Consider the following 24,707-nt stretch of genomic DNA (forward strand, 5'->3'; position numbering starts at 1 on the left):
CTGTTTCCTCTATTACCTGTCCTAAACATTTAGTAGTGTTTTCTGAGCCAGGCCATGTCTGTAACCCCTTCCCAGAGGAACGTCCAGTCCAGTTGATGAGACAGGCGCAAGGTAGAAAGCCAACAAGGGTGCATCTGGTGAGATAGTCCACGAGAAACACAAACCTCTGCACAACCGCTGCCGCCAATGGATGGCAGCTGGTGTGAGCAGCAGTATGGCTACTGCTGTGATTACAGAGGGCCATTAAAAGGGGGAAGTTAAAAAAAAAAAAAGGAATTAAAAACAAAGATGGGGATGTCGATCCTGGGAAGGTTTCTGGCAAAAAGTTGTACTGGCGAAATTTGACAGATGGACAAGAAGGTAGGGCACTCCAGAGGAGAGATCTTGTGAGGTTCTTCAAGGGGAGCTTGATTGAACTGCAAAGTCCCAGCCTCGAGTATATTCCGCCTCTCTGGGAGCAGGAAGGGCGAGGCCTTCAACAGCTCCCCGCCCCACCACTGGCCCCGCCTCCTACTGCACCTCTTGCCGACCCCACCCATTAAACCATCAGAAACCAAGGGAGGGGTAGCTGTGAGGAGGCGGGCCACCTGCAGGCTGCGCTCCCGGGGATTGGCAGTACCTAGAGTGATGTCATGAGGGGTGGGGCAGGACTTGGACCCGCCCCTACCTCAGACTCCCCCCCACTCCCCTTCTCTCTCCAACCGCGCGTCTGGGGTGGGTGGGGGCCTGAGGCAGGCTGAGTTTGGGGCGCTGTCCGTGGGCGGGGAGCTAAGCCCAGAAACAGGGGATCCCCCAGAGAGGGCCCAGCCCAGCCTCGGGCTGGACGCGTACAAAAGGCGACTTGTTCTTTTCTCGGGATGCCTGCTCCTTCTCAAACATACCTACAGCCGCACGCTGCCAGGACAGCTACACCCACACAGCGGCACAAAGCCTGACAGAGTGGAGAGTGAGGGGCTCTCATGGGCCAAGCCTACAGGTCGACAGTAGTAACAACCTTTTGAACCACGCCATGCCCCATAAAACCACTTCACCCTATCCTATCCAAGTCACCTGAATACCGCCACAGCCTCATGGGCAGCCCAGTTCCATTCTCAAAACTTCCTTTCCCTCATATTGTCTATGGTTTATTATTTCCTGCTTAGGGGTTGTACTGCCGGCTGCAAGCCAGGCTCCACACTGTGTGCGACTTTGGCACCCAAAAAGGCTTATAGCGTTAAATTTCCTTTTTTTTTAGCATCACAAGGGTTGAACCCAGAGCCTTGGGCATGCTAGGCAAGTGCCTTACTTCTAGCCTAGCCACCATTATTTTTACTGAGCACCTATTCTGTACAATCTCATAATAATCTTGTAATTATCACAGTAGACCCACGGTGGGCACTACTGTCCTATTTCATGGATAGAGAGCCGATGCTTAGGTTTAACACTTGTCTAAGACACAGGCAAGGTTTTGAAACCCAGGTTAAGCTTGACTACAGAGTGCATGTTGCCAACTTTGCTGCCCAGCACCCGACCAAACTATCAGGCAGTAAAGTCATTTCAGAGTTAAGGTGTAACTTACCCCTAGACACCTTTCAGTGCCAATCTAGTACCAGGTAACTATTCTGACTAATCAGTGCATATGCTGGGAAAAAGCATCTCCTACCTCTGGTCCTCAGAGTCATTTACAAATGGGGCCCAGAACAGGCTATTTCTAAACTTTCCAGCAGGCTCACCTTCCACCTCCCCTGACCCCAAGATGACAAAGCACTGCCATATTGGTTGGGCCACATGGCCTGCAACTCTCCCTGACCCAGTGTGCAGGGACCCTCTTCTAGCCCATAACCCCTGCTGAGAACAAGTCCAAACAAACTCCTTCCTGGGGATGTCAAAGCACCTTTCCTGGGGAGGCAGTGCTGTGATCCCAAAAGCTTGGCTAGGGAGAGAGATCGGATTACTCTTTCCCCAGCTGTGCTCTGACTCCTTGGGGTTGACCTTTCACCTCACCCAGGCCAAGACCCAAAGGGGGCCAGAGTCCAGTCCTCACCTCCTGTTAACCTTCTGCATTCTTCATCTTTTCATTCCTGGGCCCCTGCCAGGGTCTGGCAGGTTTCAGGAAGCCCAGCCGGGCATGCCAACCTTTCCCTAGCCTCCCATCCTAGCGTCCGGTTTCCCAGAGAGCTTTACAGCTCCCTGCCCCCTGCCCATGCTGCCCTACCGGGATCAGATACCTCCGCCCAAGCAGCTGAAAATGACCTGGGCTATTTTCGCTGCAGGATCACATTGCAACTCCCCCTTGAGCTGGTAGCTTCCCACACCTCTCCACACCATCGTCCCCCCACTCGCACTTGGGAGCCACTAACAGGACAGGAGGGCTTTTAGACACCACTGGCCTACAGCCCTAAGACAGGGAGTCTGAGACCAATAAGGAACTAGGCACAGGGTTGGGCTGAAAACCAGGCTCCCTGGGTCCTGCATAGGTCTCTTTCTATTGTCTAGCACAGCTGTTCCATACCCTAGATCTCTGAGTCCGACCCAGTCAACCTTCCCCAAGCCCCAGAAAGTCACCCAGAAGGCTACCCATAAGTCCCTGTGCTGCCCTACATGTCAGAATCTGCCCAAGTCACACTCTTCTTTGTTTAGGATTGGAACCAGGTTTGTACCTGTGCCACAGACAATGTGGACCCCATCTGGAAGGGTTTTTTTTTTGGTCTTTTTCGTTTTTATCGGTACCAGGGATTGAACTCACGACTGCCTGCCTACAAGGCAGGCACTTATGCCGCTGAGCTAAATCCCCAGCTCCCACCTGGAAGGTTTTACAAGGTACAAACTGGGAGGAAAGATAAGGAGTCTGAGGACTTCCCGAGAGAAATGAGAGGTAGACTCAGGCTTTATTCCCAGCTGCCTCTTGCCCCAGCTTTTTGGTCATATCTATCCCCACTCCCACCCTGGGGCTTTCCATGCCTACAAACTCAGGCCCCTCCAGGCCTCTTGGCCCCTGCCTCTGCCCTCAAGCCCTAGCCCTCTTGGACAGGAATGTGACTGGTCAGGTCTGAACTGACCACATGAGTGGCTATAAGGTGACAGACCCCAATTCTCCCATCCCCCCAACCTCACATACCAAGAGGGGGGTAAGAACTACATTAACCCTTTACACCCTGGCTTTTGGGGAGAAAAGGAAGGGTACTCCCCAAAGCCAATCACCTGGGCCACCAGGTGAGGGAGAAGTACAGGCAGAATTTACTTCAGCAGGGGGGTAGGCAGGTCAGGGGTGTCTGCCTGAGTAGTCCCCATTAAGAGATTATCTTATACCACCCTAAATGTTTAAATCTCATCTCCCAGGACATTTGGAAAAACAGTCAGAAGCTGGTGCTGAGGGCAGAGAATGAAAAGTAGCATCATGAACCCCAACCTCTGGAGCCCCTGGTCTGATGGGAGAAACACAACCCTGCCCTAGGGAGTCTGAGGAGCAGGGCAGGCACAGAGGCTGGGACAAAGAGCTAAGAGCAGAGCATGGAGCTGCTACACAAGTGGGAGGAAGCCAGGGCAGGAGAACAAGCCAGGTGGGGTCAGGCCAGGCAGGCTTCCCGGAGGCCCCTGGGCCCACACCCCTCCCCCCAGGCTCTGGAATCTCGGGGGTCAGGGCTGAGGGACAACTCCACCCCCTGCTCCCCTCAGGCTCAGGAATTCCATGGGGTGGGGGGGGGTGCTGCTGCTTCGGACTCAGTCCAAGTTGGCTCCCACTGGACCGGGAACCACAGCTCCTCCTTGCCCCCCCACCCCCACCCAAACCCCTGGGCTGGCCCCCTACCCCCTTCCCTCCCCCTGCCTGGCACGGTGTGTGCCAGCCGTTGGCAGAAAACAAACCCGCCGGGGTGGGTTTGCAGGGAGCGGGGTAACCTTGACACAGTTGCGGCAGTCGCTAATGGCAGACACACACTCCGCCTGTTCTGGGGGGACTGTTGCCGTTGCTAGGAAACCAGCAGCCGCGTGAATGGAAATGGGTCAGTAAACCTGGGGAGAGATAGTGTGACACTCGAACCACTGCAGCTGCTCCAGCCCACACCGAAATCCCTCCTCTTCAATATTTATCACTCCTGCCTGGGCCCTCAGCTCCTGCCAGACCCTGCACCAGCCTGGCCCCCCAAGGGTCGGCCGGGTTGGAGGGAGAAAAGCAATGGAGGGGGTGGCTTATCCACAGTTAAAGGGGTGTCCCGGAGGATGGGACTGGTTCTGGAGGACATTGAACAGGAAACAGAGTCTAATCCCGTGGTGGGGAAGGGGTTAAAAGGTCAATTCACGCCTGTTCCTGATTTAGGCACCGTGGTAAAATTACTGTGAGAGTAAACCGGCTTGCTGCAGCCTGCCTACCTGAGGGACAGACAGGAGGCTTCCCTCCCTCCTCCCTTCATCCTGGGGCCTCCACTGGTGGAGGGAAAGAGGTACCCAAAACAGCCAGAGCTCACTCCCTGCCTCAAAATACCAACTGGCCTGGTGCAATCTGACAGCATCCCCAATGGCCAACATCGCCACACTATTCTTTCAGCACCACATACCCCAGCCACTCACTGTTCAGGAAACCTTGACAACACCCCTACACAGATACCCCCACAACAGAACGTGACAACTGCAATTCGGAACAGAGCTGTTCAGCTCAACCCATAAACAAGCTGACAAACCTAGGCACAGGCGAAACTCTTCCATCACGCCCTATGAGGCTGGAGCCTGCCCAGCAGCTTGCCCTGACCCAAAGCCGGGTTCCCTGGCTCAAGGATGGTTTTTCCTCCCTCCCACTGCCAACCTCCTTGTCTTGCACACACGCTGATACACTGCCTCTGTGATGGCCCTTCTGGACACACCATACCACAAGCTAGCTGCCTCCTGCCCAGCATGCACTCCCCGGAGGCTTCCTGGTCACTGACACACACATTCCCATCCCCTGGAAGCATGCAATCTCACAGCCCTGCCTGACACAAGCTCTTATTCTTAAGCTCAGGCCTCTTTCCAGACAACGGGGATCCTGGGAATCAGCAGTGCCACTCATGTGGGTGATATGCCCCCTCCACCCACCATGATCTCTGCCAGCATCCCTGAAGGGTGTGTCTCAACTCCAGCCTGGGAGGGGGGTACCTTGACAGGGATCTCCCAGCTGACTAGGTTCTCTGTGTCTCTTATCTCCTAGGATACATCAGTCAACACAGGCTTGGAGCCTGTCAGAGCTGGAAGGTGCCTTAGGGAGTCACTAATCTAGCCTCCTCCGCTTAGTAGGAAAAAACAGAGACCCATGGAGGCAAAGCAGCATGCCCAGTAACACAGCCCAAGTGCTGAATCCAGCTTATTTCTCCTTTACATTCCTTTTCTGGGAGTTATCTATCTATCAGTTGGAGAGAAGCTAGGAGTTGGGAAGAGGGAGAAGGTCAACCCAGAAAGGCCTCTGAGGAGTGGAGGTAGGCCACTGACTCAGTAGAGGGGAAGTCTAGTCCCAGAGCACAGATGACGGGAACTGCCCAGCAGTTCAGTCAGAGATGAGGACCTGGTACCCCTGCAATAAGCCATATAAATTTGATCAAATCTAGTTCCTGCCAAAATGATGTACTGGACAATCAACCCTACCCCTGTCCCTATCTCAGTGCAGGACAGCACTGCATCCCCAACCCAAAGGGAAAGTTACTGTTTCCCACACCTGGGTAGCCCTGCCTTCTATTATTTAAACAGATGTCAGCCAGTATGCCTCTGGGAGGCTACAGAGGTATTCTCCTGGGGGTTTGTATTTCATCTCCATTTTGCAGAAAAGCAAACTGAGGCTCACAGAGGCCCAGTAATTTGTTTACACAGATAACAAATGGAACCTTAAGCTCCTTCCAATACAACAGGGTCTTTCCCTGTGGACAGGGAAGGCCAATTAAACAGGAAATGGGGAGAACTAGGAGAGGTGGGGCAGGGAGAGGCTGGGGATAACACAGGCCCAGGCTGACCTCCTGGGCTGAGATGGAGCTTAGACAGAGGCATTTGAATTTGAATCTGGGTATCTGGCAGTGGTGGAGTGAAAGGTCAGCAAGGAGCTGGGAGGGAGAGGAAAGCAGAATTCCACCAGCCTCAAGCCTGCCTGGGCCATACCCCAGGGAGCTAGGCCAAGGCTCTCTGCCAGCCCTCGTGGAACAACAGTGGGAGCATTGTGAGGGGACTGGGCCCCCCTTCCTGGGCCTTGGTTTCCCCATCTGTACTAAGAGCCTGCCTGGCAGGAAGAACTTCCTAGGGCCCTACCAATTTTATTTATTTATTTATTTTGGCAGTGCTGAGGAGTGAATCCCAGTCCCTTGTGCATGCTAGGCAAGCGCTGAATTACTTGTCTTTTTATTTTTTAAGACAGGAACTCAGTGAGTTCTCCAGGCTAGTCTCAAAATTGTTTTCATCTTGCCTCAGCCTCCTATGTAGCTGAAATTACAGGTGTGTGACATGTATGTGCCTTGTCCTTCCTACGTTAGCATATTCTAATCAGTCCTAGTTCTCAACTCTCAGTACCAACTTAGAATTCTCTCTGCTGATGTGAAACTGCCAGTAACAACAGTAAATATGCATTTAATGAGGCACTACTACCTTGGGAAGTCACATTTCACAGGGCTTTGAGAGAAGGCTGTCTATTCCTCTAAGTGGACCAAGTGCTCTATGTACCATCCTTTTTGTGTGCAGACAGTATATTGGTTGTTTCAAACGTGCAACTTTAAGCTCTACAACAAGGCCAAGGCCCACTGTTATCTAGTTTTTCATAATGAAAGGGAAACAGGAGTGAAGGGACTTGCCCAAGGTCACATAGCCAATGAGCAACAAAGAAAGCATGCCAACTAGACCTATCTCCACTGCTTTTCTTTAAAGTGGTCAGGGGACCCTGAATGGGGGAAAGAAATGGAATTAACAGGGGCCATATGGAGGGAGATAAAGGGGCCACCCTAGGCATGGGAGATATACCTGCTGAGTTGCCAAAGGGTTCATCAGTCAGCAGAGTACCAAATGGTGCCCGAAGCAACTAAGTTGTGGGAAAGCATCCCTGACCCTCCCCCCACAAAGGGCGGAACAGGCCTCTTTCCCCTCCTACCCCACAGTGCCAGGTGCGAGCCCTGAGAGGTCACTTACCTATTACCCTGGGCCTCAGAGTTCCAGTAAAAGGAAGCCCCTGCCTCCAAGGGGTCCTTTTCTGGGATCCCCCACTTGCAAGGTGCAGCGCCGCCCCCAAAGAAAGTTGCCTCCGCCATCCGGAAAATTATCCGTATTTCTAGACAAGCACATCCACGCGCCCCTCGGTGGCCCGAAGGTTGTGGGGCAGAGGGGGATTGGAAGAAGGCTGCCTCATTCCCTCCTCTAGAAAGCCCCAGACAGCTTGATTCGAGCCAGAGGTGCCGGTCTACAGGTCCAGCCGGTCTCCAAGAGGTTACAACAGGCAGTCTGCGAGTTTGGTAGCCACCCCACCCCCCCTCCGGCTACCTGGCTGCCCCCTGATCCTTGTCACCCCGCCCCCTCCCAGAGGAGGCTGCAGGGCGTCTGACTCCTGAGGAGGTGACGGGTGAGAGGGAAACCAGGCGGCTGGGGGAGGGGCGTTGCCTGCACCTGGCCCCTCTCTGCCGCCCAGGCCGGGAGAGGCGGGACTGGACCCCCGCCAGACCCGAAAAGGGCGGCGGGTGGCGGGGCTCTTGCCTCGCCTGCAGGCTGGGTGTGGGCAGGGAGCTCTTCCCTAACACCCTTGTCGCGAAGGCGCCCCCTAGGGTCCGACGCCTGGCCGCCCCTTCCCGAGCCGCGCTCGGCCCGCCGCCCCGGCCGGCCGCGCTCCCCAGCTGCAGGAAATTCCAGAAGCTCTCCATCATCCCGGCGCAGCGCGCAGCCGGAGCTGCCAAGGCTCCCCGAAGGAGATTCACATGCCGGCCGGTAGGCCGCGCGGCCAGCCCTCGCCCCCCAACCGTCCAACACGGCCCGGCAGCCACGTCGGGTCGGGCGGGGGCCGGGTCAGCCGCCCCTTCCCGCGACCCGGGGCCAGCGGAATGCGTGGCAGCTCCGGCCGGGGACTATTTTGAGCGGGAGGGGAGCGGCCCAGCCGTGGTGTTTTCGGCTTTTTCCTGGCCCCCGGCCCGTCAGCCTGGGCCCTCGGCCGCCCGCGAAGGGGTGATCACGTGGCAGGGGCGGGGAGGGACTGCCGCGATCCGGCTCCGGCTCCGGCTCTGGCCCGGACCCCGGTCCGGCCCGAGAGGCCCCCAGCCGCGGTGCTGACCTGCGCGCTCAGCCGGGGCCGAGCGGCGGGATTATTAATAGCGCGCCTAGTGGCTGCAGCAGAGGCTCCAGGGTGCCCGCTACCTGCACGCCCCTCCTCTGCTGAGCGCAGACAGCAAAGGCACTCCCTCCCCAGCGGCGGACTCGGGCCTCACTGGATAGCGCCACTGTGCTCCAGTGGCCAATCACCGGCCTCGATTTCCTTACCTGTAAGTTGGGGTTGAGCTACCCGGCTTTACATGGTGGGTACCATATAAAGGCTTTTACTTGTTGCGAGCCTCTCTTTGGGCAAAACATTTTCACGTTTGGGAGCCTTGGTTTTCCCATTTATAAAATGAGAAGGTGCAAGTAGGATTGTTGGGAAGAGGAGGTCCCTTACATTTGAACAATGCATTTTCACTTATGACCCATTTGAGCCTGTTGACTGCCCAATGGTAATGGCCAATGCAGAGCATTTGGCCTGTATTATCAGCATGCATTAACTCACTTGATTAAGGGTCCCATAAAAAAAGTAATATCCCCTTTCTGCTGATGAGGAAACTGAAGCTCAGGAAAGCCCACCAAAGGTCATACAGCAGCATAGCCCAGAGTCAAACTGGTTTCAGAGTCTGGGTTAACCACTGAACTCCTGATACAAGCAGGACAAACATGCTTTTAAGAAAAAAAAAAAAAAAAAAGGTGGAAACTGAGGCTCAAAGTGTGATTTTCACAAAGCTGCCTTTGCCCAATTAGTGGCACAAGTAGGCATCTAACAAAAAAAAATTCAGCTGCTACTCTAGTTCCCCATTGCAGCCCTCTGAATTGTTCAATTCCTGCCAAAGGGTTCCCCAGGACAGAGTTCTAAAAGGTAGGTACCAAACTGTGTCAAGGGGCCTAGGGATCACCCTCTGCTCTTAAGTGTCAATCTGAGACTACCAGTTCTCCAGGATTCACTAGTCCATCAAATTCTAGAACCAACTCAGCCTCACAGCCAAAGGGGTGTAGGGGTAAGAGGAGACGATATACAGGGGGGAACAGCCTGGGATAGGGCCTGGAGCTGCTTCCTGTTCCCCCCACTCCACCCTTTAGCAAGGAAGCACAAAGGCTGGCAGGCCCCCCACTCCGCCCCGGAAACCTGTCGGTTTATTTCTGTCTCTGGGCCCCCTATTTCCACAAAGTCAGTCCAGGAAGGCTGGCAGCAGCTGGCTTGGAGGGGTGGAGCTCTTATTCCCTCAAGGGTCCAGCTGCCACCCTGCCCTCCCCCACCTGCCAGGCCAGACCAGACTCAGAGATGTCACGGGGTAAGGGAAGGAGGGAGGAGAAGGCCAATGCTCAGACACGAAGAAATTCCCCAAGGCCAGTCAGAACTCCAAGAGAGGGAACCACTGCCTAGCCCAGAGCCCAGGTACTCTCCCAAGTCCACCCAGTCTTCACCCAGGTCAAGTCTTAAGGGTGTAACCTCTGACATGTCCAACTCAATTTACTCCAGAACATTCTGTTTCATGACTCCTCTGGATCCCAAAGGAAAGACTGCTTCTAAACCTTGCTGTCTGTACAACAGTCACTAACCACATGTGGCTACTGAGCACTAAGACAGTGGCTAGCCTGAAACAGGATGTGCTTGCTGTAAGTATAAATACACACCAGATTCTGAAGCCTGACCATTAAAAAAAGGTGAAAGATGGCAATAATTTTTACTATTACATGTTGGAATAACAATATTTTTGATATATGGGGTAAGATAAGAAACAACTGAAATTTCACTTTTTAAAAATTTCACTTCTTTTCACAGTTTGTCTAATGTATGAAAAAATTTTAAATTACCTATGTATCTTCCATTGCACTTCTACTGGACAGTGCTAGTCTAGATCATGTGCTCCAGAAGTGGACTAACACTGCTCACTCTGGATCAGTCTGTGTGGCTTTCACTCACCCACTTCCCCATATCCAGACCACAGTCTTACGTGTGGGTCTAGATCTCACTACCCCAAACAACCCATCCCAACTTTCTGTGAGATTTCAACTATCAGCCAGAGATTATAACTGAGTCTGTTTTAAATCATTATCTACTACATTTCTTATTCATCAGTTCTCAATAGTTACATCCCCAGCAAGAGTGTAGCTCTAGATCAGTAGTGGCAAAACTATGGCACTTGTGCAGGCTGTTTGTATCACTGAAAGCTCTAAAAGGTTTGCCATCACTTTAAATCATCTTCCATGTTACCCTGCTATGGATCTAAATTCTAGTCTGACACCCTAAACTTGTTTGCTTGGATCACTGTTTAATAAGGTTTAAATATGCACGCACCCTCAGGAGGAATAAGGCTGTACCTTAGGAAATGGCAAACTATGGGCCAAATCTGACCTGTTGTCTGATTTTATAATTGAAGTCTGATTGGCATACAGCCTGGCTCATTTGTTTTTGCATTGTCTATGACTACTTTCAAGGTATCAGACAGAGCCTGAAGAACCTATAATGCCTAAATTTTTTACTAGGCGGCTCTCTACAGAAAAACCCTGTCAAATGACCAAGTCCAACCCACCATCAATCTGTGCTCTATCTCATCTGAGGTCTAGCTAGTCTAATCTAGATCGCTTTCTGCTGTGCTTGTAGATAGTGCTGCCCTGCCAACCAGAATCTAAGCCAGAGCCTAACATGGGTCTCCTGGTGCTGGGGTTCCAGATTCTATTCTGATCTCAGCAGATGGGACCCAGGATTCCTTTTTGAAATGGAAAGACTATTTCTACTTCTGAACTTCCTCAGAGAGATCAAGGCCCACTGACTCTTCTCAGTGGCCTTGAATGGGGAGGGAGGGTAAATTTTGGAGACAGCACTGGAGTTTGAGTCAAAGAGTCAAGGATAAACCCTTCTCTGTCAAAGGTGGAGCAAACATAATTAGGCCAAGAAGCTAGTATACTGGGCCTCTACATTCAACTCTTTTGCAGCAGGCCCCAGAGCAGGTCACTTAGCTGGGGTATCAGATACCATACCCTCTGGAAACCAGGCCAGGGGGCTCCAAATGCAATTTTTACTGGCCCTCACTTCTAGTTGCACCACATCTCACCTCAGAGCTAAGCTGGCACCTTTACCCTTTCTTTCTTTACCTCTAACTCTGCCTCTCTTTGGCTTTCTTTTAAAAATCCTCTCACATCTGCCTCCTTCCCTACCACTTCTCCCTCCTTGGTCCTAGAATCCTTGGCTGGCCTTAATGGTAAAGATCTTAAGCTTTGCAACTGACAAACCAGGCTTAAATTCTAGCTCTGGCTGAACGATCACTTCACCTCTCTAATCGCCTCAGTTTTCCTATCTGCAAAATGGAATAAATATAATGGTATTTATTTCATAGGGCTATGATACAACTTTTTAAAAAGTAGATCACTCTGCCTGGTAACTGCCCTAGGATGAATTTAATGCTATTAAAAAATACTATTGATTATCTAACTTGGCTCCATGAATGGATTTTGGCAGTTTTGTAATCCTCAAAAAAATGTTAACCAAAACTTTTGTATTTTTCTGGAGAGATGGCCCTGAACTCTCTCATCATCTCAAAAAGGACCCATAGCCTGAAATGTTTAAAAGAAAAAAAAAAAAAAAGATTGGTAACTTTAGTTCAATCCAAATGGGAAAACAGGAGAGGATAGGGAAGGGAGCAGATCCCATTCCCTCAAAATATCTGGGCAGACCCAGGCTAGAGCCCAGAAGCACCATAACCAGGCTTTGCTCCTTTTACCCTGGAAGCTGTCTCTCCATCTGACCTCGTCATTCTCACCTGCTCAACTGTGACAGCCTCCCAGTGGGTTCTCCACCTCCAGCCGCCTCCATGGAATCTCCTCCACCTGGCGCTAGATATGTATATCTACCTCAAATCCCATTCCCATGACACTGAGTCTCTGCCCTGAAACCTTTAATAGCTCTCTACTGCTAAGGACAACATCAAGGCCGAGGTTTCTGGCCTGACATTCAAGGGCCTTCACAGCCAGCTATGGCCCAGCCAACCTCCTTGCTGTTCCCTCTCATCTGGTCAATAGGCTGACTTCTTCCTCTCCTCTCTTTGCTCCCCTCAGTTTCAACACCACCCACACACTCACTCAGTTCTGGACAGACTGTGCCCCTCTGTTCAATCACACAGTGTCTCAGACCTAGCCTGCTGCCCCTGCTCTACCCTTGGGGTTGCTCCTGGCTCCAGCCACTCTCTGAGCTCACCCTGAGGAGAGGCCAGGCCGGGTATGCTGACGACAGCTCTGGTTCCAGGAAGCAGGTCTCTGTCCCTGGACCCTGACCTACCTTTTTTTTTTTGGTGTGTGTGTGTGTGTGTGTGTGTGTGTGTGTGTGTGTGTGTGTGTGTGTGTGTGAGAGAGAGAGAGAGAGAGAGAGAGAGAGGGACAGAGTCTCACTATGTCATTTGGGCTGGCGTTGAACTAAATAGCCCAGGCTGGTCTGGAACTTGCAGCAATCTTCCTGTCTCAGCCTCCCAAGTGCTGGATTACATGTACAACCATGCCCAGCAACACTGACCTACCTTAACACTGCTCCTATCTTCTACAACCCAGCCCCTAACTGTCCTCTACGCTTTTAGGACCTGTACTCTTTTTGTTACAGAGAATCACAGGGATTTGCCCAGGATAGCACTGTCTTCAAAGTTATGACTTGGGTTAGTCTTTTTTTTTTTTTGAGTTTGAGCATCTTGCTCTGTAGGTATGGGGACAGTAGTGTCTGTATCTCACATGATTCTCATGAAAGACAAATAATTGTCTTTTCTATTAAAACCTACAAATAACGCCAGGTGTGGTGGCTCATGCCTGTAATCCCAGCACTTTGGGAGGCTGAGGCAGGAGGATCATTGCAAGTTGGAGACCAGCCTGGGCTACAAAGTGAGCTCAAGGCCAACGTGAACTGCATAGAGAGACCCTGTGTCAAAAAAGGAAAAAAAAAAAAAAAAAAAAAAAACCTACAAATAACAACCATTGTCTCTATTTATATATTTGTTTAAAATCATGCCCCAGTGTTGGGCATGGTGGCACACAACTGTGGTCACAGCTATCTGGGAGCCTGAGGTGAGGGGGGTCACTTGAACTTACACATTTTAAGACCAACCTGGGTAACATAGTGAGATCTCATTTTTTAAAAATTACAAAAATAAATAAAGTTGGGATAACCCTGCAAATCTGATATTCTCTAAGCCCTTTAGTGTTTCATTTTCTTCCTTGGCACCTGTCACCAACTGGCAGGCCACATATTTTACTTGTTTTTGTATGAACTGTTTCACCCTCTAAACGTAAGCGCCTTGAGGGGAGGGATTTTCATCTATTTTGTTCATAGCTCTGTCTCCTAGCAAAGTGCCTGACACCAGGAATGCACTTGATAGCTGAGGAATGAATGAGTGAGTCAAGGGTGGCCTATGTGCAGGAGCTGTGCTAAGCACTTTCCCAGACCATCTTCTCTGAGGAGCCGGGAACTCTGATTACCTCTCATTTTGAAAATGAGACATTAAGTGACCCGCCTGATCAGTGGTGGGAAGCAGCCTGGCTAGGGTTTGTCTCTAGAGCCTGTCCTGTTGATCACTATGTTCTATTTCCTTTCCTGACCATTAGCTAAGTCTCTTGAATCTGTCACCCTCCCTATCTCCCTGAGGCCATCACACTCCCTCATGTCCCCGAGGCCACCAGCCCTCTCAGCTCTCATTCTGCTAGCCATTTTCCATTTCCTCCGTTTTGCAGCCCTAAAACCCTGTTGTTCATTCTCACCTCAGGGCCTTTGCTTGTGCCTTGCCTGGAATGCTCTGGCCTCTCTTTCCTCTCACTGTTTTCTTTCTGTTTCCTTTGCAAGACCAATGCCCCCACCCACATACCACATCTCTTAATCCAGTTTAAAGCTTTGCAATTAGAAACAGCTTTCCAAGTCAGGCATAATGGTACATTCCTATAATCCCAGCATTCTGGGAGGCTGAGGAAAGAGGCTATAGCAAGTGTGAGCCCAGCCTGGGCAATTTAAGAACATGTCTCCAAAAAAAAAAAAAAAAAAAAAAAAAAAGCCAGGGATGTTGCTCATTGCAGAAGCCCTGGGTTCAATTTCTACTACCAGTGGAAAACATAGTTAAATAAATAAATTAATTAACTTTCTAGTAGCAAATTGCAACTCTATTCCCTACCAGTTGGGTTTCTTTGGACTGCCACCATACCTCTCTGAACCTGTTTCTTATCTGTAAAATGGGGATAGTACAAAACCTACACCTCAGGAGTAAAAGTACCTAACACAAAATAAGCACTCAATAAACACCAGCCTGCTATTGTTTCTATGGCTTTTTATTGTGTTGCTCACCTCCACTCTAAGAGCCTCAGCCTCTCATTCCTCCTTCCCAACCAATATCTACCTCTTTCCACATTACAATAATAAATTGCTAATGTGCATTGAATTTTCACTATTTGCTATGATTGGTGGCTTGTTTAGCACTTAGGAGTTGCTTAATATTATTTTGGAACAGATTTAATCTTTACCACACTTTTTGGAATGGGAAGAACTACTATACACTCATTTTACAGATAAGGAAAGCAAGACTGAAAAAAGGAAACCATTTGCCTTGGTTGGGTTTTAAACCCAAGCAGTCTGACTCCAATGCCAGGCCTTTTACCCAGCCATACCGCCCCCACCCTCATCTGCTCAGATGGCAATCCCAAGGGTAGGACAATTCCTTCCTTCCAGGTGTTGCGTCTTAGCATATAGATGGACACTACTGAGCTTTTGCTTTGACATGCAAACCCTACATATTTTATCTCATTTGAGCCTCACAAAGCTGGATGACATCAGTTACTTTCTCTTCACAGATTAGGAGACTGAGGTTTAGAGGAGTCAAGCACCTAAGACACAGGAATGAAAACCTAAACTCTTCACCATTCCCAGACAGGCATACCTTGGTGCTTTGATTTGTTCCCTTTTCCCACTTTTTTTTTTTTTGCCCCTCTCACATAGGGTTAGTGAGGACAGAGCTGGGTCTAGATTGGAGGCTTCTATGTGTCCTGGAAATTCAGGTCTGGGTCTCTTATTTAGGAGAACAAGAGCAGGATAGTATGATGTTTCAGAAGAAAGATTCTGGATATCAGTGTTCTAAGTTCAAAGGAAGGCTCTGTGTGACCTTGGATAAGTCACCTAACTTTCCAAGGCTTCAGTTTGCTAATACAGTAGTCCCCGCTTCATCTGCAGGGGAACGTTCCAATGTCACTGCCTGAAACTGTGGATAATACCAAGCCCTGTAGATACTGGGTCTTTTCTTATACAGACATATCTATGAAAAAGTTTTAACTTATAAATTAGGTACAATAAGATAGTAACAGTAACAGTAATCAAATAGAACAATTACACTACATTAAATGTTATTTGAAACTTATGAACTGTTTATTTCCAAAATCTCCCAGTTAGTATTTCTGGACTGCGGTTGACCGCAGTCAGCTGAAACTGTGGAAAGTGAAACAGAGGACAGGGGGACAAGCATAAGTAAAGTAAGAATGAGGATGCTATGATGATTAAGTGTGTATAAAGTTAGAAAAGTGTCTGGGATGTGGTAAATGCTAAATAAATGTTCGTTAAATAAATAAAAATTGAAGCCAGAGATGGCTCTGTGGCAGAGTTTGTGCTTAGCATGAGTGAGACCCTGGGTTCAGCTCTTAGCACCAAGAAACAAAAATAAAAACTAAACTAAAAAAAAAAATTAATAAATAAAAGTAAGACTCCGCTGTAAGGTATAGAGCAAGTGACAAAGCAAACCCTAATTTCCACATAGATGACTGATGACACACAGGTGAATGAGAAAAAGGCGGCAGAGACTACACCTTTAGAAAGTCCCTTGTAGCAGGGACCCATTTCTCCATCCTCGCATCCTTCAGGGGGCCCCATTTCCTGTCTTCATCAGACTTCTGACATAATCCCCTCATGCTAATCTCTTCCAGGGCCACTTCCCCTGCTCCAAATGTGAACTCTGCATCTCTACATGCATTCAGAGAGGTTATAAGTAGAATCCAGGCAATGCTTCTCGAGCTGCTGTATGACTCTGGGCAAGTCACTTAGTTTCTCTCAGCCCCACCTTTATCTGGCCAAGGGGATACTCTTCCCCCTGCCAAGGTCTGTCTTAGGGATTAACAAGTAATGAATAACTGAAATCACATCCACAGATGTGACCACACTGCTGTGCCACAGGCCAGCCACACAGGTGGCTGTGCTGTTTTGAGCCCTGCAATAGGAAAAGGGGCTGCTAGGAAACACACACATACATACACACACACACACACACACACACACACACACACACGCACACAGATATCCATCTACTTTGACAATTTCCTCTACAGTCCTTAAGCCCCACTGAAGACAAAGGTTCCTGACATTAAAACATTCTTTTTTTGGTACCAGGAATTGAACTCACAATCTCGTGCTTGCCAGGCAGGTGCTATGCTGCTGAGCTATATGCCTGGCCCTAAAATAGTCTTTATTGGGAGCCCGACAGAGGCCTCATGCCAGGCCTCTGTTGGCCATAGAGAAAGCAGAGACAGTGGGGAAGACCTTGGGATTCGAGGGGCAGATGGGAGAGCAGTGTGCCCCAAGGTCCTCCTTCTTCCCATTAGCTAAACCAGCAATCGCCTGGCCTGGCCTTCCGCTCCTCTTAAAAGGAAGTCAGCAGCAGCAAGTTAGGATAGTCGATTACCTCTGTTAATTAATTAAAATAAACAGCAAATTAAATACAGTAAAATTAAAATAGCACAGGAAATTAATTCTCTCCAGCCCCACCTCGCAGGTGAGATGCTTAAAGGGCCCCTCTCAGCCGGCATTCAGGGCAGCTGGGAGGGTCACTAGAATTTGTCTTTCACTACAACCCCAAATGTCAATGGGAGAACCCAGCTACCCACAGACATTCACCTAGATCTGCCATCTATCTGGACCTGACTTCCTGGCTTCTTAACCCTAGGGGATTCCAAGTCCTGGGTCACTTTCCTAAATCCCAAGCCCTGCTTCCTGGTAGGTGGGCAGGGAGGGGCCTGACACCTGTTGGCCAGGGAATGGGCACTGTGTTCTTAGAGGCACACGGCCCACAACTAGTGCCACCTAGGGCAGGCAAGAGGGAAGAGAGATTGAGGCCATCTCTTCTGGGTTCCCTCAGGGCTTGGAGTCAGATCCCAGAAAGATTCTTCCTCTTCTGTGTGAGCTCTGGCCCCTTACTCAGGGTAGCCTCAATCTGCCCCTGGAGGTTCCTACTCTGTTCCTTCCTTTTACTCAGAAAGAAATCACTGCTGAGGCCAGAAACCCAAGCCAGAAGTGCCCCTCCAAGCTGCCCAGATCAAATCCTAGTACACAATGCCAGAGTTCCTTCATCACACAGACGGGGAAACTGAGGCCAGGGAGAGCAACTGGAGGGGCCTGAAGTTGAATCCAAATGGCATGTGCCATGCTACCACAAAACACTGGATTTTGATTTCAGCTCAGCTCTACATTGTCCCTCTTTAGCCTGGCCCTAAAGTCTTACTTCCACAATGCCAACCCCTAAAACTCTGTGGTTCTGTGCCCTACACACAGTAGATGAGACTCAGCCAGTTCTCAAGTCCTGCCCTCTGGCTGTTGATCACAGAGTCTGCTCCCCCTGAAGCACCTTCCCCAACCTGCCTGCCTGAATTCCCAAGACCAACTCAACACCAGCTCCTCTCCATGAACTACTCAGAGAGTCCTAGCAGGGTCTGCCTTCCAGGGGCTTCCTTTAAGTAGGGGCTTCCTTTAAGCTCCCAGATACTTTACGTCTTCTCCTACCCTCTACCCCTACCCTCGCTGCTGCCTCTGGGCCCCAGTACCTGACACAGGTGCTCATCTAATCGCCCCTCCCAGCCAACCCATAACTGATGATAACAGCTATCATGTACTGAGCATCTACTACAGCCCTGTACTGTCCCATCCTCACATGATGTGCCTCACTCTTTCCTGAGGCAACAGAGCACTGGAACTAGAGCTACAATGATCCTTGCCCCTAAATGAGTCTCCTCTCCGCCCTGCTCACCTCTTCCAACATTAGCTCACCATCATCTCCCATCCATTCAAACCTCCTAAGTACCCTTCCTGCCTCCAGTCTGTCCCTACTCTGGTCATGTCACAAAGAACTCCCATGATTCCTTGTGGCACACTGGACAAAACTCAAACCCGAGCATGGCATCCAATCTGTAATACCTATTTTTGCAGTGTATCCTCTGGTCTCTGAACAGCAGCACATCCTTTCAGCACACCACACTGATTGACTTCCAGGCTTTGCATGTGCTGTTCCTTCTTACTAGAACACTTCCTACTTTTTTTTTTGGTACCTGGGATCGAACTCAGGATTGCATGCTTGCAAAGCAGGATGCTGAGCTAAATCCTGACCCCTCCTACACTGTTCTTATGGTGAATTCCTACACATCCTTCAACAGCCAACACCAAGGGTTACCTTCCAGTCTAGTTAGAAGAGAGAAGCAAGCAGGTTGGTCACAAAACAGAGCTTTGTGAGGGAAGGGCTTATGTCTGTCTTGGCCACCAACAGTCTCCCTGGGGCTTATCTCATAAACAATGCCCAATCTCTATTTGTTGAATAAATGAATGTCCCATATATACTTGTTGACTAGATGGAGAAATGACAAAAGAATCCAAGGCCAAGAGGAGAGACTGAGGCTAGGGAGGCCAAGGACAGAGTGAAGCAAAGTGACAAATACCATCACGGCTATCTGCAGCAGAGCCATATTCCTTGGCAGAGTGTTTGTGAGCGACAGAGGAAGGAAAGTGTCAGGAGGCTCTGAGAGTACATGAGGATGTGTACATGAGAGAGGTGAGGCTGTGTGTGGGGGACTGTGTGTGTGTGTGTGTGTGTGTGTGTGTGTGTGTGTATGGTGCACTGTGAATTATCCTATGTGAGAAGGCACGGAAGTATGTGAGGGATTGTGTGTGCCATGAAGGCTATGAGTGTGCAAGTATGTGTGAGTGAGGAAGACTGTGAGTGTGAAGGAGGCTGAACATATCTGCTGGGCGGGTGGAGTGGCTGAGAAAGGCGAGGCAGGCACACAGGGTGTTTGAGTTGAGAGACTATGGGGGCTGCATTTCAAGGACAAACAAGGGAAGCTGGTGTGTCCCTGAGTGCAACCAATGGAAAAGGTAAGAGGTGTCAGGGCTCTATTGAGGGTGTGGTTGATCTGGCCTCGGCCATGGGCCTGGTGCCAGAAGTGGGAGCTGGCCCTGGGCCCAGGGGGGTGGGGGGCTCTCATACTGCAGAAGATTCCTCAGAGTCCTCTCTGGAGCCACAGGCGCCAGATTACCAATGTCCCCAGGCAGGGAGGTCGAGGAGGCGGCCCAGATGTGCATGTGCTTCTACATCTGTCCACAGCAAAACCTCTGGGCATTTATTTGTCTTTGTCTGTGTCCGGGTGTGCACGCCTGTGCTTGTGTGAGCCCCGCCGGCTGTGTGTCTGTGCCTGTCTTTGTCTCTGTATGTATTTGGGCCTTTGTCTCAGAGTGTGTGGCTGTTGGTCTATGCCTGTCTGCATGACTTTGTCTGGTTTTGTGTGTGTCTACGTGTGCCTGTGTCTTTGCGCACTATGTGTCTTTGACTCTGTGCATGTCTACTAAGTATCCAGTACCCCTGGACTGCTTGTTTGTATTGTGGATCTCTGTGGCCTCAGCACGAGTGAGGACACATTGTGCTTTGAGGCTTGGGTCTAGATCTAAGTATGTGTGCTTGTGTCTCTGTGTGAGGCCACGCCATGTGGTATGGTATGGAAATGCTTATCTGTGTGATACGTGTTTGTGACACCAAGTATATGTGTGTGTCTCTTTGCCTCTTGTGTATGTTGGGTGTGAGGGGTTTGTCACAGACTGGTGAGCAAGTTAATCTCAGACTCCGTGACACGTGGAATAAAATCACGCTCCCATAATGGGATCATTTGTCTTCCTGTCCAAGGAGAGAACCAACTCTTCACCCTCCGCCCTGAGGGAGTCAGAGGGGCCAGGGCCAGGCACCAGCCTCCGTCCAGACCCCTTTTGGGCCCCAGCACCCCAATCCAACCCCTCCTCTGCTACACAGGGTTCATTCTGCCTTCAGGGTGCCCCAGTGCCCACTGTGGCCTGGGCAGGGCTCCAGGACATGTGACTGGGCCTTAGAGGCCTGTCCTGGGCCCCCCAGCCCCACCCACAGCTGAGGAGGGCCCAGCCCCAGATGGGAAGGGGGGTACAGGAAGAAATCTTTGGGCCCCTCCTCCTCCCAGAGGGGAGGGATGAGCTGCAGGCCCAGCCGGGATTTTCCATCTCTCAGCAACAAGATTCCTGGTGAGCAGGCTGCGGGGTTTGGCAGGGCGCCTGCTGGAGACCCGCCCTCACCCGCCAGGACGCCTGGGTCCCCAGGGCCAGGCAGCAACCAGTTCCCTGGGGAGCTGGGAGGGCCCCAGAACTCCAGCCTACAGTTGTCTGGGCCTGTGGGAAAGCCAGAACCTTCTAGGCCCCCTGCCGCCCAACTAAAGATGGCTCCCCAGCCCCCCAGGCAAACCACCACCCTTCCTTTGGCCTCCTCTAAACCTCAGCCTTCGTTTTGAGAAAGCCTTCCCAGGCCAGCCACCCACCACCACCCCCGCCTGACCTCAGCACACACCCAGCTGGGTTCTAGACCTCACCTCCGGGCCTGAGGGCTCACAAGGGCAAAGCTGTTGCTTCTCTCAGACTTGAAGGTTCTCAGGACATGGTCCTGTGTCCTACATCTGCTAAAATTCTTGGTCCCAGCTCTCTTTCCTCTCCAGGCTGAGCACCAGGGAGGCACCAGAAAAAGATTTCAAACCAAAGCTGGGAAAACTGAGGTAGTGAAGCCCCTTGCCCTACCTACCATTATAATGAGTCAAGAGGCAAGATTCAGTTTTCTGGTGTTGTCTTAGTCCTGCCAGACAACAGTAGCTGCACCCCTTTCCCATGGTACAATTTCAGGAGCAGGGAGCCTCCATCAGAGGGAAGAGGGGGCTGGGGAAGTGGGCTCCCTCAACCCCAACACCTCAGATGAGCCACTGGAGAGCAAGTTTGATAAGGGATTAGGTTGAGGACAAACAAGATGCTCCAAGATTTATGAGCCTCATTCTTCTCCCTTAAATTTCCTTCCAAGTCCCCCAGCCCCAGACTGGTCCTTTCCAGGGCTATGCTGTGGCCCCTGGCCAATGTCAAGACCCTAACCCATCCATCAGCTGTTGCCAGGGAGTTTCCATCCCAGTGGGTTCCAAAAGGAGGGGCTCAACTGACACTAGGGCCCCAGATCGATGGGAGGGGGCATGGCCCTAAAAGAGTCAGCCAACAACCCTACACCCTAACAGGAGCTGGGGGCTCACAACCTCCAGGGAGAAAACTAGGCTGGTGGGTGAGCCCAGGAAGAGGAGGCCTCCCAACCCTGGCACCACACCCAGCCCCACCCTTTCAAGAGGCTAGGAGACCTGGGATCCCAAGAGGCTGTGCAACTCGCAGGGTGTGTGACCTTGGGCAGCTGCTGTTCTTTCTGAGCCTCAGCTCCCCACCGCACAATGCAGGAAGTGGCTCAGATATCCCAGGTGTCCCCTGCTCAGCTCGGCCCCTCAGCACTAGGCCCCACCCACTCTCAAGCACAGGGGTGTCACCAGAATCTGGGCCAGACAGGGTGAGGTTGCAGCAGCAAACTGGAGGAGTCCCTGAGGTCACCCAGTCAGAGCTGAAGCCCCGTGGAGATTACCTTCTACCACATATCCTTTGCCAGAAGAATGAAATGGAGGCTTTGAGATGGTCAGGGTCTGCACCCACACCCAAGTCTTACTGGTGGTGTAGCTGAGAGGACAAGACCTGGAGGGGAGGACAGATTTGGATTAAAATCCCAGCTGCAGCCTGGTGAAGCAGGGACACACTTGAATCCTAGTACTCGGAAGGCTGAGGCAAATGGATCACTGCAAAATTCAGGCCAGCCTGGACTACATAGTGAATTCAAGACCAGCCCAGACCACATAGTGAGACCGTATCTCAATAAAACAAAAATAAATAAATAAATAAAATAAAGTCTCAGTTGCACCATCCCTTCTCTCAGTCTGAGTTCTCATCTGTAAAATGGGGTAACAGTGCCTTCCTCCTAGAAGCATTGAGTTGAAATGAAAAAATTCACGTAAAGCACTTGGCATCATGCCTGACACACAGTAATAGCTTGAACAATAGTAGTTAGAGTGACTTGGTTAGTATTATATTAACATAAATCAAAGTGGCCAGAGGCAAAGGGAAGGAAGAATCCTGATCTGGCTGGAGGATGAGATCAGACTCGTCCCCCAGCCAGGTCGGGACCCCTAGGACCTCAGCCCAGGAAGGCCAGCCAAATTCCTTGAAGCCCCTCAGATGTCTCCCCTAGTCCTTAAAGGACTCTCATTAGTGAGCCTGGGCACCTGCCCCTCCATGCGTAATAAGCCTCATTAGTATCTTAGCCCCAAGCTCTGAGCCCAGAGTCTATGCGTATGCACATGCAAGAGGGTAGGGGGGCTGCAACAGGCCACCAGCCAGGAAACAGCATCCTCGCCAACCACACCCCCTGCCTGTCATCCGCAGAGCCCGTCACCACCCAGCTTGTCACCTGCCTGCCTCACACCCGCACCACCTGTCACCCACCCAGGCTCATCACCCACCCAGCCCATCACCTGCACCACCTGTCACCCACCCAGCCTGTCACTGGAGCCGCCTGACAGCCACATCTGGGTGGGGGACAGAAGATGGGGAGGAGAAGATCACAGGGGTATGGAGCTGGGGGCCCCAGAGACCCTGTGGGACCCCCACTTCAGCTCGGCATCCTGCAGTATCGCCATGGCAACCTCTCAGCCGCAACCACTTTCCCAAACATCCCCCGCCCCGCCCCCCCCAGGCCTTGCTCTTAGCTGAGCTGAGGTTGAGAAGAGCCTGAGTGACAGCAGAACGGGGCAGGAAGGAGAGGGTTCATCAGCAGGCTGGCCTTGACCATCCTTCCACCTTTGGACTTGGTTACTCCATCTGCAAAATGGAGGGGCCGGAACAGATGAGGCCCTTCCTTGTAGAACAGGCCATCCCAGCCTGGATTGGCTGAGCCAGCTGCCGGTTAACCTGTGAGGGCTGGTAGGTGGGACAAAAGGACAAGGGTTTCTGGGTTCTTCTACTTTTTCTGCCCCTAGCCTAGCTCAGAGAGGCTAAGCCTCTGGCCCAGGCTCACACAGCAGAAGAGGAAGACCAGGCTGGAAGGGAGAGTAACTCTGCCACAGGACTGCCAGCTGGAGGCACCACACTGGGTGACCCAAGATGACGGGGGCTGGCTTGGCCCCTACCTCTGAGATGTATTATTTATCAAACCCAGAGCTCAGAGCTGAGCAATAACTGTGGCACTGGCCCTCTAGGGGACACATGCTAAGGTGGAATGGCAAAGACATCCTCCTCAAGGGAGGTCTCAGAGGCCCTGGCTCCTTTGAGGACTGGATGGACAGGGGGTTGAGGTGGCAAAGGGGCAGCAGCTCTGTCCTCCCCACCCCCTTTCCTCTGCACTCCTCTAGGCAGGCAGAGATAGGATTACTTCTGCATGACTGCCCACTCCACAGGGTTCCAGAGACCCTCCTGCCTGCAGCAATCTTTAAAATTCCTCCAGCCCAACCTCTCTCCCTTTCTCCCCGCAGTGAATGCTCCAGAGTCTACTGCAGTGTGCCTGCTGCTGCCATCCTGCTGCTGCCACCACCACCAGGCAGGTGGGGGTCCAGGTCCTTGGTGCCCATGGGCAAAGACAGACCTGTCCTTGGGATGTAACCACATGTCCCTCAAACTCTCTGGTCCTTGGGGCTACTGACCCAGTCCCACAGACCCCAGCTGGGAGCACAGGGGCTTGAGGGGGCAGCTTTGAAACAGATGTCCAGCTTCACTGTCCAGGAATGAAAGCACGCCAGCTGTACCAAGGCAATGTATATTGTGCACAAACACACCTGACAGGACATGGCATGGTTGCCCATGTCCTCTGCTGCCAGGCCTGGCAGCCCTACCTCTGCTCTGTCCCCCTCTATATCTCACCAATCCTTCCTATACCCTGGGTGGGCAGACAGCTGGGCCAAGTCAGCGACTGTGGCTCCCCAGGGCTCAAAAGGCAGGCAGATCGATCCACTGAATTTTTTAAGGCCCTAATGGAGCCTGTATCCCAGGACTTGCACGGCTGGGACACAGGCAATGTCTTGGGAACCTCTCCTGCAGTACTGCAGTTGCTTCGGCTTTCAGGTCTTGGGGTCAGGGGGAACCTGGCTATGAGCCTTCTGTCAGCAAGAGAAGAGGCACCTGGGATGCTCAGGGAAGAGATGCTACTGGGGGGCTGTGAGCAATACTCAGAGGCCCCCCCTGCCCCCAATCTCCCCAGCTCTAATGCAAGCAGAAGCAGCTCAGCTTCTAAATCACTCCCCTCATGCTGCCCTCTGAGGCGGATTCTGTGCATCTGTAATTAGGGGGTGGAACAGATGGTGGAGATTCC

General features: G+C 51.4%; 1 protein-coding gene across 7 annotated transcripts in view; it reads right to left on the bottom strand.

Moving 5' to 3' along the window:
* Ahdc1 (AT-hook DNA binding motif containing 1) overlaps positions 1-24,707 on the bottom strand; it is a 65,155-nt gene that overhangs the window by 30,505 nt on the left and 9,943 nt on the right. For 2 of the 7 annotated variants that reach the window (XM_063235872.1, XM_063235871.1), the window contains exon 3: positions 21,939-22,045. The exons of 4 other annotated variants lie outside the window; for them this stretch is intronic. The gene's annotated coding sequence lies outside the window, so the exon portion shown is untranslated. Of the gene's footprint in view, positions 1-7,107; positions 7,439-21,938; positions 22,046-24,707 lie in introns of those variants that run through there. One more of the 7 variants, XM_003471280.5, reaches the window with a different exon arrangement.

Source organism: Cavia porcellus, unplaced genomic scaffold, assembly GCF_034190915.1.
Source record: "Cavia porcellus strain 051 isolate PalLab524CR breed Dunkin Hartley unplaced genomic scaffold, mCavPor4.1 scaffold_25, whole genome shotgun sequence".
In the NCBI taxonomy this organism is placed as follows: Eukaryota; Metazoa; Chordata; class Mammalia; order Rodentia; family Caviidae; genus Cavia; species Cavia porcellus.